Here is a 13129-nt window from a genome sequence, read left to right as displayed (position 1 = left end):
TTCTGCCTTCAGTTTTTCTCTCCCTGCAATTTTACTATAAGCAACGGGAAAAAAATGGAAGGCACAACACGGTTTCAAAATCTCCTTAACTGCATCACCCAGTTCATTAGATACGTTTTCGACTTTCCACAGTACTGTAGATGACAGCATTGCTACATTTTTTTTTTTGCCACTACATAATAAAGACTGCCTTTTCTAGTTTCCAGCATGATTCTCCTCATTTTCCTTTATGCCTCCTCAAAGTCCAAACTTCTGTGAATGGTGTACTCAGGACACTTTAAACTTTTGCTAACACATTCCTCAAAATCCTTACAGCTTTTCTACTGTGTTCTCCCTAGTTTCAAAGCCACTACCGTATTTTCATTTTTTGTTATGTCAGTACCCCACTTCCAGTACCAGTTTCATACTAATTATCTATTGCTGCAATAATAAGTCACCTCCAAGTTAGTACTTAAAACAACAGCATGGATTGTTACATGTAGTTTCTGAAGGTTAGAAATCAAAAGGCATTTAGATGGTTTTGGATTGGGGTCTCTCATGACGTTGCAATCAAGCTGGCAGTAGGGCGTGTAGCATCCGAAAGCTCAACAAGGGGGGGGACCTGCTTCTAAGCTCACTCACGTGGTTGTTGGCCAGCCGTGCCACATGAGCTTCTCTCCACACATTGCCTGTCTTCACAATATTGGAGCTGGTTTTCCGTAGAGTGAATGATTTAAGAGAAAGAACCCAAGATAGAAACCAGAGTCTTTTTTTTTTTTTTTTTAAGATTTATTTATTTCAGAGAGAGACAGAGAGGGCATGAGTATGGACAGGGTAGAAGGAGAGGGAAAAAAAGCAGACTTCTGGCTGAGCAGGCAGCCCGTCGAGGGCTCAATCTCCTGACCCTGAGATCATGACCTGAGTGGAAATCAAGAGTCAGGCACTCAACCCACTGAGCCACCCAAGTGCCCCAAAACTTCAGTCTTTTATAACTTAGTCTGGGCAATGACATATCATCACTTCTATTATAATTTATTTGTCAAGGACATGAATACCAAGAGGTAAGATTCACTGGGGACCATCTTGGTGGGTGGCCACCTATCTGGAAGTCTTAATGGGATGACAGCCATCAACAACTACTTAAAATTAAATTCAATGAGGGCCATAATAAACATATGGAGAAGTCAGCACCAGCTTACCCTGGGGGAGCTAAGAATATAGGACAGGGGAGGTGAGGTTTAATTTAGGGCTTAGAGGAATGAATGAAATTTGTCAGACCCAGGGAAGAGCCTTGGTCTGCTGGAAGCTTTCCATGCATTTCTCTTTTTGCATATCCTACCTGCCTGGTAAATTTGATAACCTCAAAGTTCTTCCTAAGAGCAAATATGGAATGACTTAATTTAATATCAATATTTTTAGAGGACACATTACCATTTAACAGATGAAGCAGAAGTATAATGGTAGATGATGGATGCTATGCTTGGAAATGCCTCATCTAAAGGTCAGATTTACTTTAGGTAAAAAAAAATAAATAAAGTGAAAGCGCACAGCTTGATAACAAATGTGCAAGTCAGAATAAATGCCCCTAATTTTGTAAGGCACACAACTATGCAACACATACTAATGATTATTTAAATAAGAAGGCAGGGAGAAAGAAATGTGAACCAAAGGACCCTTTACAAGAGATAGATGTAAGCCTTGTTTAAAGTGTGGATAGAAAACTAGGCCAGGCAAGCATGCTGAGATATTAAAATCTCCCTCTTTTTTATCTCTCATTGAAAGAGTGATACAATCATATAAAAATTTGTGCAGTATAAATAAGCATAAAGAAGAAAACAAAAATCACCCATGACCCCCAATTCTAGGGATAACGGCTAATTAAATTATAGACTGTTCCCTTTCAGAGCACTCGGGGAGAGACGAGGGTGGACACACATACATAAGCACATATGGATGGAGAAGTGTGTGTTTAATTTTGGAAACATGTCATTTTTGGAAGTGGCTGTTTTTCCTGAATATAAAATTAACACAAAAATTAATATACGAGTAATGATTTCTTTAAGTCGTAAGCATTATGGAGGGATATGAGGTAAAAACACTGTTTACTCCTAACATCTGGTATTTTTCTTACAGTCATTTTCAATGCAAATATGATTTTAATGCAAAAATAGGCTCGCACTGTTTACCACTTCTCTCATTTAAAAATACACAGTGCTATCTTTCTCTGTTAATACATGCACGCTATATTGTTTTTTTAATGACTACATAGTTTCAGGATAGATATGCACCATAAATTATTTAACCAATGCCCTATTAATGAGCATTTGTCCTGCTCTCAAACTCCCACCATTGCAACGAGGCTCAGTAATTACACCTTTATGCACACATCTTGACACACCAATCAGTTATTTCCTCAGGGTAAACCTCTGGAATTAGATTTGACTCACCTAAGAATCTGCATGCATATTCCACCACAAATGCCATATCAATGTACACATACCAAGAGTGTAAAAATGTCTCCAGCCACCACCTAGACCACTAGTGAGTGCTAGAAGTAAATAGTTTTAACTTTCATTTCTTCAGACACGAGAGGCAATTAATACGTTAAGACAATATATCCTCCTTCCACAGTTTGGCTATCCTCAAATGTTTAAGTTATGTGAACTTTGTAAATTATGCATTCTCATTTTTTGCCAAATTTTCTTGGAAGTGTTCGCCATTTTTGTATTGATTTATATGTAAGTCTCCTCCCACCCACCCAAATGCACCTCCATTCATATTTATTTTTAAGGCCAGCAAAAAAGTCTTATCAGCAGAACATAAATGAGAACTCACAGAGCTAGTAAATGGCTGCACCACACACAAAACTCCCTGACTCCAAAATGCAGCCTCTTCCCACAGTGGTGGTAGTGGTGGGGGGTGGGGGTGGGGGTGGGGGTGGCAGCTGTGCTGACCTGCTGCTTCCTAGGGACCAAGGCAGTCACTCCCAAACTGTTGCTCTTCAGAGTCACCTGGGAAGCTCTTAAAACCCCTGCCACCCACTTCTCACTCCATATCAATTAAACCAGGCACAGTATCTCTCCATCTGAAGGTAGTAATCAAAGCATAAACATCCTTTCAGGTGGCAGTATTGTTAAATGAGTACAAGGTTTTCTGTTGGAGGTGATAAAAAACTTTGGACATAGTCATGATGGTCACACAAAACTGAGTTATAGCTGATGCCACTGAACTGTACATTAAATACGGTTAAAATGGCAAATTTTATGTTTTATGCCTTTGACCATGACTTCAAAAAATTAATACACCAAAAACCATTGCATGGTATACCTTAACTGTGTGCATCTTTGGTATGTGGATTATATTTCAAAAAACTACTAAAAAAATCCTTTTAGTGCAGCATAATGACACAGTGGTCAACAAATGAGTAAAGTAATAGTCTTGGCTCTGTTAATACATAGGACAGTGACAATAATTTGAAACCCCCATCGAAGGGTTTTCTCTCACTCATCGTCTCATTCCCTGCAACACAGAAACAAAATGCTTATTGATTTGTACTTTACGTATCTTTGGTCAGCAGTAATTCAGGATTTATATGCTGAGTGGTATGAGGAAAAGAATAAGCAATTTCTTGGGCCAGCTCCCAGGACTAAGAATATTTAAAGACTACTTGAGGGCTAAGATATTGGCAACGTCACTAAATTCGGTTTTGCAGCAGTACAAATGTTCCATTTTACTGGAGCACCAGCTCACACATATAGAAAGCCACCGTGAAGCTAGATAACAGATCTGTTTCTAAAGAGAAGCAAAATAGGCTTGTTTATAAAAACAAGAAGGTGCCAACGGCAGCAATGTCCAGAAGATGACAAATGCAAATATCCATCTCCCCAGAAACATGGTCTACTGCCACTCCTCCAGGATTTATAAAGTACTTCACATCTGCAAACTCTTCCATAATCACTATCATCAGCCATCCCCAAGGAGCCCAGAAATTTCCATTTTTTGAAAGATTGGCAAGCCTCTTATCTCAATGCATACCTTTCCTTAACAAGAGCTCTTCATTCAATAAAGGCCAAACCTCCAATAAGGGTTAACTGTCATTTAGAGTCTGTGGTTTCTGCTCCTGGCCCTCCACAATCAATGTACTACCAGAAACCAACATGATGGTGTACACAGCTTATTCATTGAAGTACTTAAGAATGAAAGAAAACACTCATGTCCAAAACGCCACCCGGAGCACAATGGGAAAAAAATGGATAAATATGAATCTAGGGAACTTGTGCTTCAGTCTTCAATCTGGGGTTGGCATCCTATGTGACCTGATCTAATTAATTAACTACTCTGAATCTCAGTTCCTTTATCTGTAAGATGGGCTTAATGATCATACTGCCTATCGCACAGATTATTATGAGGTCCAGTGAAATTAATGGATGTCTAAACATCTCAAAAACTGAAGTTCTGGGATCCCTGGGTGGCTCAGTGGTTTAGCTCCTGCCTTTAGCCCAGGGCGTGATCCTGGAGTCCCGGGATCGAGTCCCACATCTGGCTTCCTGCATGGAGCCTGCGTCTCCCTCTGACTGTGTCTCTGCCTCTCTCCCTCTCTGTCTCTCTGTCTCTCATGAATGAATGAATGAATGAATGAGTGAATAAATAAATAAAATCTTTTTTAAAAATTATTTTTTTAAATTATTTTTTATTTATTTATGATAGTCACACAGAGAGAGAGAGAGAGGCAGAGACACAGGTAGAGGGAGAAGCAGGCTCCATGCACCGGGAGCCCGACGTAGGATTCGATCCCGGGTCTCCAGGATCGCGCCCTGGGCCAAAGGCAGGCGCCAAACCACTGCGCCACCCAGGGATCCCTAAAAAATTAGTAAAAAAAAAAAAAAAAACTGAAGTTCTATGCAAATGTGAAAGAGGACTAGAACACTTCCAATCTCTAAATAGCTCCAGAGCAGCACAGCTGAGGGCCTTTGAGAATAGCATATTTTGTATTTCGTTTAAATACGAAAGCAAGGAAGTGAATTCGACAGAGGGAAAAATATTAATCCAAGTTACCTCTTCATGCATCCATTTCATAACCTACTTGAGACTCAGCTGATTACGTAGTAGAAGCTACTGACTAAGGTGTGAAAGGAAATGTGAGTTAGAATAAATAAAGAGCCTTAATTTAGACTGATAAAATCATTTCCATCTGAGACTCTAGAGTTTGTGGTGGTGGTGGTGTTGTGTACATTCTGTTTTTGTTTAGTACCACAGAAAGCACTGGTGTAAGAGACTCCATTCCTTCTGGAGCTTGGACATACCTAGTTTCTTTCTAGAAAAGATGCTGGCGGGAACGCAATCTTCACTGCACAGCAATTCTCTAATGGATTTTAAAGGAATCCTGTGAGGTAAGACAAAAATCCTCAGCGCACTGATTTTATATTCTGCAAATGTATAACCTCTGAAATTTCAAAGTCAGGGACTTATTTTTTCACTGCTGAATGAAGACTTAGATTGGGACTCATGTGTGTTCCAAATTTAGCAGAGCCTCCACGGCTGGAAGCAGTTGCTTAACAACTGCACACATTTGTGTATTACCTCACAGGTTGCCAGGAGAGGCCACCCGCAGAGCCAAAAAGCAAAGTCAAGTCAGATGCAAACAAGTGACCAAAAAATGGATCCTGAAATCAAGAGAGAATAGATGGTGCTCCTCCTTCAACCACCGTTTCCTTAGGGAGGTCTGGTCAGGAAGCGGGAGACATCAGGATACATCCTGACAAGTGAGGTTATCGATGGTGTTCGGGCACTGAAGAAGTAATCAACTTTAAAACAAACAAATTTCAATCTCCGATCTTCTCTCCTCTTTCCTTTCCAAATCAAATTCCTCAAGTGAACAGACCACAGCTTCTGCCTCCACTTATTCTCCATACACTAAAAAAAAGGCTCTCTCAGGGTTCACCCACCACAACTGCATCATCACCAAGCCAAGTGGCCTTTCATGAATGCTTATTGTCCTCCCAGTAGAGGCAACACTCTTGGCCATTCCTTTTTCTGGAAACAGCTCCTCCCCTGACTCCTCTGGTAACATGCTCCACCTATCTTCCCTACTCCATTTCCCTGTCCCTGTGCCTCTCCTGGTTCTTGATGACCTAAGTCCCCTGGCTTCTGCTTTGGAAATCCTCTACTACTCACAACCATCAGAGACACAAGCTTCTCTATGGCTCTTTGTCCTGCTATATATAACAACTCCCAACGACCTCTCTCTCTATTGAAAATCAAGCCCATATTTCCAATTGCCTGCCCCATATGTCCATTTCTCTCATCCTCCACCATCTTTCCTACAAAAAAAACCTCCTGCTCCTGGCTTTCCAAGTTTTATTATTTTTGTTTCTCACTATCAAAGCCATTCTTCTCTATCCCACCTACATTTGTAAGTTTCCAAGTACCATGAATGGCTCAAGATATCCCTCATGTCCATTGTTTCCTTTGTATGAAAAGATACTACAATCACTTCCTATGTGAATTCTTGTTGACCGTAGCTTCTGAGTCAAAAAGTTCTGCACCACAATACCAGATAACTATTCTTATAGTAACATGTACATTGCGGCCTGTAATTTTTGCGGTTCAAAAATTACCAAGGCTTCTGCTTTTTAAATTGAGATTTTTAATTGTAACATCCAAGGTTGTCTTGTCCATAAGCCAGTCTTTCTCTCTTAAAACCCTAGAAGGCCACAATGTTCAGATGAGTTTGGATTGCTAGCTGTTTTTGTAAACTTGCCTTGAAGTTTCCCATTCCACTTTAAATGTTCTTTTGCACCCCACTTGCTCCACCACCATCTCCACCTATTAAAGTTACCCTTTAACACCTAGATCAAACAACTTCCACAGTGAAGGCTATTCTGATTTCTTCTGTCAAACATGTCTTGTATGCAAAAGCATTTTGTACCATTCTTGGGGCTTTTACATCTGTAAGTGAGGTGCACATTTTATCTCCTCTTTAGATCACAAGTCTCTCAAAGGGATGGACTCAGCATCAAGGTTTGCTGAAAACAGCATGAACTTTGAAACCAAAATGATGAGGGTATGTTTTCATTTACACTGGCTAAGTGGTGCGAAATCTCTCAGCTTAATTGCCTGTAAAATGAACCCATTGTAATTATTGAGAATTAACTTGTCTTCTCAGGGGTGGGCCAACTATGGCCCACAGGCTAAATCCAGCCCACTGCCCATTTTTATAAAGTTTTATTAAAATATAACTATGCTCATTCTTTTATGTAATTTCTATGGTTGCTTTTCCACTGCAATAGTAAAGCTGAGTAGCTACGATAGAGACCACATGGCCTGCTAAGACCAAAATATTTATTATCTGGTCCCTAGGGGAAAAGAAAAACCTCTACCTCCAATTCACTCTCTTTTTTAGGTGGAGAGGTAGATATTTTCCAGACTTCCCTGAATCTAGGGGTAAAGGGGTTAATTGGGTTCCACTAATTAGATGCATGCATGCATGCAAGGAGTTGTAGAAGGTAGATAAAGATGGTGGCCATCTTCTGTCTCCTTGAGTATTCATGGAAACATGAGACTTCTGATCCCCGGCAGTGTCCTTGTGCCTTACTCCAGCTTTCCGTAGGTTGAGAAGCAGTTGCAGCAAGGGCAGTAGCCACAGGGACTTTCTGATCCCAGCTTCCCAATGCCGGGATGGCAATGGCAGGGGCACATTTTTACCTTGGCTCCACCTTGTTCTGGAAATCTTTTCCCTGAGGCTCACCCTTCCAGTGATTTTGTAAGCACCCAATTTTCTGTATTAAATCCTTTCTTGTTTAAAATTTATAGCCAAGTTTCTGTGTCTTGTACTGAACTCTGACACGGAACCAAATGATAAACATCTAGTTGAGTTACTGAGACATGAAATGACAGCATCTGTGAAAGCACTTTATAAACAGTAAAGCTAATATTTTCTGTAAATCTTCATCTCATCCCTCATACACTGACCCCCACTGCTGACTCAGCACAGCACCCCACCCCCAAAATCCCAATGCTCCCACAGCTCTCTTCTTCCTCACTCTACTTGAGCAATCCCATCACTCCTGCTAGCTCCCACAGCCCTAAGAATCAAGGGTTAACTTATTTTAAAAGGTTGACACAAAGCTAGCTCTCCAGAACAATGCACGTGCATTAAAACTTCAATGTGATTTCTGAGTTCATGGGCCTTCTGAATTTCGTCAATGGATCTCTAAGTTATAAAACCTTTTTCTTCTATGCTAATGAGCATCTAATCCTGTATATTGAGTACCAGATTGTTATCCTGAGGTTAACCTTGATGTATACACCTGCCCACTGAACCACGTGTAGGCAACTCAAGCTCAGTGTGTCCACACATGGTTTTATCTCTCCACTGCTCCTCTTCTTCTGTTGTTTATCAAGTATGTGAAAGATGCTAGCATTCCTTAAAGATGTGGTGCCCTTCCTTCCTTCCTTCCTTCCTTCCTTCCTTCCTTCCTTCCTTCCTTCCTTCCTTCCTTCCTTCCTTCTCTAAAGACAATTGCCAGGTCTTAGTGATTCTACATCCCTAACTGCTTTTTAATCTATCCCCATCCCCTTCTCTATTGTCAGTAATTTGTCCAGCCACCCCCATCTCTAATCAAGATTGCTACAGAAGCCCTCAAATTGGCATTTCTGCTTCCATTCTGTCTTCTCCAATCCCCTTCCTACACCTTAAAACATGCATGTCAGATCCAAACAGTCTTTCTTGTTTAAAACCTTTAATAATTCCACCTTATTCTCACCATCAGCCTTCCCCACGCCTCTTGAATTGCCTCCATACTACCCTACCATATGAGCAGTTTTCAGTACCAATCTTTGTCCTTCCCAAGGAGTACATGTCACTCTTTCCCCATGATGTCCTTCCTCACCATTTTATTTCCTACTGCCACTCTTCTACCACCCCCCAACACACACTTTCCTCCTTGCTAACACCCCATCCTTCAGTACTCAGTTTAGATACTATTGCCTTATTTACCAAATGTTTATTGAGCCTCTACCACATGCCAACCACAAATAGCACAGGAGATACAGCAATAAAAAGACAGTCACAATCCTTATCCTGTCCAAAGTCAGTCTTATAGAGGCATTAGATCAAAAATGACAAGTATGATGGCCCTGTAGTTGCCCCCAGGCTAAGCCAGGATCCGCCCCCCCACTCTGGGATACCACATCTTTAGTGCCCCAACCCCAAGACCACTATTAGCTCAACCATCTATCTCAATGACCAGACTACAAACTTGTTATAGGCAGGACTGTGTTTTATTCATCATTTCATTTATCATCAACACCTAGTACTGTAACTGGCACTTAGGAATTGCTTAATAAATCCCTATTGATTATGAAAATTCAGTAGTAAATATCAGCTGAATGAATCAGCTCAGCTTAGGAGTGACCCTATAAGGAGAATACAATGCAAACAACTGGGGTTGGGGTCCTATTTGCTTGCCTGGGCTTTGCCAATGATTCAAATCAAAGGTAACATCCTTCTAACTAACAACTGGACTTGCTGCCTGCATTTCATGTTAAGCAGCTATTCCCAGTAGCCTTTCTTGCCTCTAGGATAAAAACTTGCATGTTCAACAGTGTACCTAATTAGAGGCACCCCCTGGCAACTCCAGAGGCCTCGGGAGGTGAGTCACCAAGCTGTGCCCTTGGTCACCGGAACCTAAACAACATCGAAGACAGGTAAGCACAGGGGACTTGACAGCTAGGAGAGGCCCAGGAGCTCAGCCAAGTTAGATCCCAGAAGCTTTGCTGCAAACTCCCTGCTAGGCCAGCCTAGCATGTGTGTATAAACTACCACCACATTTCTTAATGTGTGTAAAACTGGTAGGGGATGAGGGAAGGCAAAGAAAAACTGAGGATTAATTATAGCCCTTCCTTATGAAAAAAATAATCAAGCTGTTTGGATAAATGCCAATGAGATTTTCTTGCATGTATGACGATACAAGTGAACATTTATGAAGCACCTGCCATGTGCCAGATTCTCACCCCTTGATGTGCATTAAATCATTTAATTCTCTCAATGCCCCTATGAAGTGAGTTCCATTATTATCTCCTTTACAGATTATTAAACAGAGGCCCAGTGAGATTAAGGAGCCTCTCCATGGCTGCCCTGCAGCCAGTAAGTGACATAGCAGGATGCAAACTTTCAGTCTGATTCAGCCCAGGATCAGAAAATCTACACTTACATCCCTGTGATAGAGGGGCAGTGCTCTCACCTCATCTGGCCAGAGTCCCAGTCCCCAATGCCAACAAAGCTGGGCATGTGCTATCAGGCAGGACTGAGGGTCTTGTTACAGTGTTAAGGATCTGCCCCTCAATATGGCCAATTATTGCCATCACTACTGAGGATTTTTTTTTTTTTTTAAGAGAGAGAGAGAGCATGCGTGCAAGCTAAGGGAGGGGTGGGAGGGCAGAGGGAGAGAAAGGATTCTAAGGATTCTCCACACCCTCCACACACAGCATAGAGCCCGATGCAGGTCTTGATCTCACAATCCTGAGATCATGACCTGAGCCGAAACCAAGAGTCAGATGCTTAATGGATAGAGCCACCCAGGTGACCTGAAATCTAGATTTTTTAAATTGGGGATAAGAAAAGGGCAGGATTGTAAAAGGTTTTAGCCAGAGGGACTGAAAGGAATATGGTAGTAATAACTGAGAGAGCCTTATGAAGGAGGAAGAGGGTTAAAGATAAAACATTGCCCAGTTCTGACTTGCTGAATTTCCAGTGCTAAAGATGCTCTGAGGGTCCATAAAAACTCAGACTGGAACAGAGGACCAGGGGTACAAATTCATAGAGAAGATTCTGGTTACTTTGTTCTCAGGCTACTCCACCTCAGCCCTCAGTTCTACCAAGAAAAGGATCATTTAAAACACCCCATTTTTGTTTGTTCTGAGGATGGTGAAAATAAGGCTGGAATTAGTTTCCTGGGGCTTCTGTAACACAAACTGAGTGCTTAAACAACAGAAATGTACTGCCTTATGGTTCTGGAGGCCTAGAGAAGTGAGCCAGTTGGGTCATGCTCTCTCTTAACAGTCCAGGAAAAAAATCTGTTCCCATCTATCCTCATAGTTTCTGACAGATCTTTAGCTTGTGGCAACAGAACTCCAATCTTTACATGTTGTGTTCTCTCTCTCTCTTTCTCTCTCTCTTTCTGTGTGTGTGTATGTCAAAATTTCCCTTTTTACAAGGACATCAGTCATATTGGATTAGGGGCCCACTTTATTGCAGTATGACCTCATCTTAACTAATTGTATCTGCAATGACTTTCTAAACTAGGTCACAATGTGAGGTAAAGACAGGACTTCAATATAGTTGTGTGGGGGGGGCACAATTCAATCTATATCAAAGCTTTAAATGGAGATTTCCTTTCTTATAAAATCAGGTTCCATAAGAACAGTTCTCTTGGAAAATCATTATGTTCAAAGAACCATGCACGTCCTACAGGGAATACAAAAATGAATTAGATCCTAATTCTCAAGGGCCTTCCAATGAAGCCCGAGTGAGAAGACACTCACAAAAGCTATCCTACAAATAAGTAGGTTATAGTTGACTTGAAAGTAATATGAATACCATAAGAATCAAATGGGGTAGGGTAGTCACTTTTTCTATAAAAATCAGGAATTGAGGGAGGCACCTGGGTGGCTCAGTGGCTGAGCATCCACCTTTGGTTCAGGTCATGATCCTGGAGTCCTGGGATAGAATCCCACATCAGGCTCCCAGTGAGGAGTCTGCTTCTCCCTCTGCCTATGTCTCTGCCTCTCTCTGTGTGTCTCTCATGAATAAATAAATAAAATATTTTTTAAAGTAAAAAATAAAAATCAGTAATTTTAACCCAGTATTGAGGAATGCAGAGAATTCTGACAGAGAAGACTTTGAGGGTTTGAGGTAGAGAAACTGAAGACATTTCAAGTAGATAAAACAGGTTAAACAAAAGAGAAAAAGAGCACAAGCTGTCTGAATCAGGTCTGTTTGCCCAGAGAATTGGGTACATATTATGGAGTCATGTGATTGAAGACTAAAATCATAGTTTGGGATCAATTAGTAGCTTTGCGCAGTGACAGTATCGTAGCCAATGAGGTTTATCCAAGGCGCGATTATTGCTAATTGGGATCAGTTAGTAGAATGCTTTATTGTCAGGAAAGGGAGTTTCATGTGTAAACTGGTAGGCACCTGGGAGTAGTTTGGGTGGCCAACAGAAGTAGTTCCTCTGGGCAGCCCGGGTGGTTCAGCGGTTTAGTGCCGCCTTCAGCCCATGGCCTGATCCTGGAGACTCAGGATCGAGTCCCACATCAGGCTCCCTGTATGGAGCCTGCTTCTCCCTCTGCCTCTCTCTCTCTCTCTCTCTCTCTCTCTCTCTCTCTGTGTCTCTCAAGAAAAAATAAGTAAAATCTAAAAAAAAAAAAAAAAAAGTAGTTCCTCTGATAATGGCTGAACACTTCCCAAATCTTGGGAGAGATATAGACTTCCAGGTACATGAAGTTTATGGGTCCTCAATCAGATTCAACCCAATGAAGACTTCACTAAAACACAATATAATAAAACTGTCAAAAATCATAGACAAAGAAAGAATCTTGAAAGCAGCAAGAGAAAGAAATTTGTTACATACAAGAGAACCTTCATAAAGCTATCAGCTGATTTCTTGGCAGAAACCTTGCAGGCTCAAAGAGAATAGGATAACATATACAAAGTGTTGGAAGAAAAAAACTGCCAACCAAGAATACTTATCAAAGATGCCCTTTGAAAATGAAGGAGAGATAAAGACTTTCCCAGACAAACAAAAGCTGAGGGAGTTTATTACCACTAAACACACCTTATAAGAAACACCAAGAGACTTGTCAAGCAGAAATGAAAAGATATTAATTAATAGCATAAAAACATATAAAAGTATATAATTCACTGGTAAAAGAAGGTATATAGTCAAATTCAGAATACTCTAATTCTGTAAAGGTAGTGTGTAAATCACTTAAGTCTGGTATAAAGAAAAGAATTTGAAAGAAAAAAAAGACTTAAAATTACTATATGTATGGGACACCTAGCTGTCTCAGTCAGTAGAGCATGTGATTCTTGATCTCAGGGTTGTGAGTTTGAGCCCCACGTTGGATATAGAGATTACTTCAAAAA

The 13129-nt window shown here is 40.9% G+C and overlaps 1 protein-coding gene and 1 pseudogene across 18 annotated transcripts in view; one reads left to right on the top strand and one right to left on the bottom strand.

The window, feature by feature from the left end:
• RGS6 (regulator of G protein signaling 6) overlaps positions 1-13129 on the bottom strand; it is a 580135-nt gene that overhangs the window by 494574 nt on the left and 72432 nt on the right. The gene's annotated exons all lie outside the window — the stretch shown is intronic.
• Positions 12052-12166, top strand: LOC112658236 (U4 spliceosomal RNA; annotated as a pseudogene).

The sequence above is a fragment of the Canis lupus genome, chromosome 8, assembly GCF_003254725.2.
Source record: "Canis lupus dingo isolate Sandy chromosome 8, ASM325472v2, whole genome shotgun sequence".
NCBI classification, from domain to species: Eukaryota; Metazoa; Chordata; class Mammalia; order Carnivora; family Canidae; genus Canis; species Canis lupus.
The sequence above is the reverse complement of the archived record's forward strand: the minus strand, read 5'-3'. Positions and strand labels throughout refer to the sequence as shown.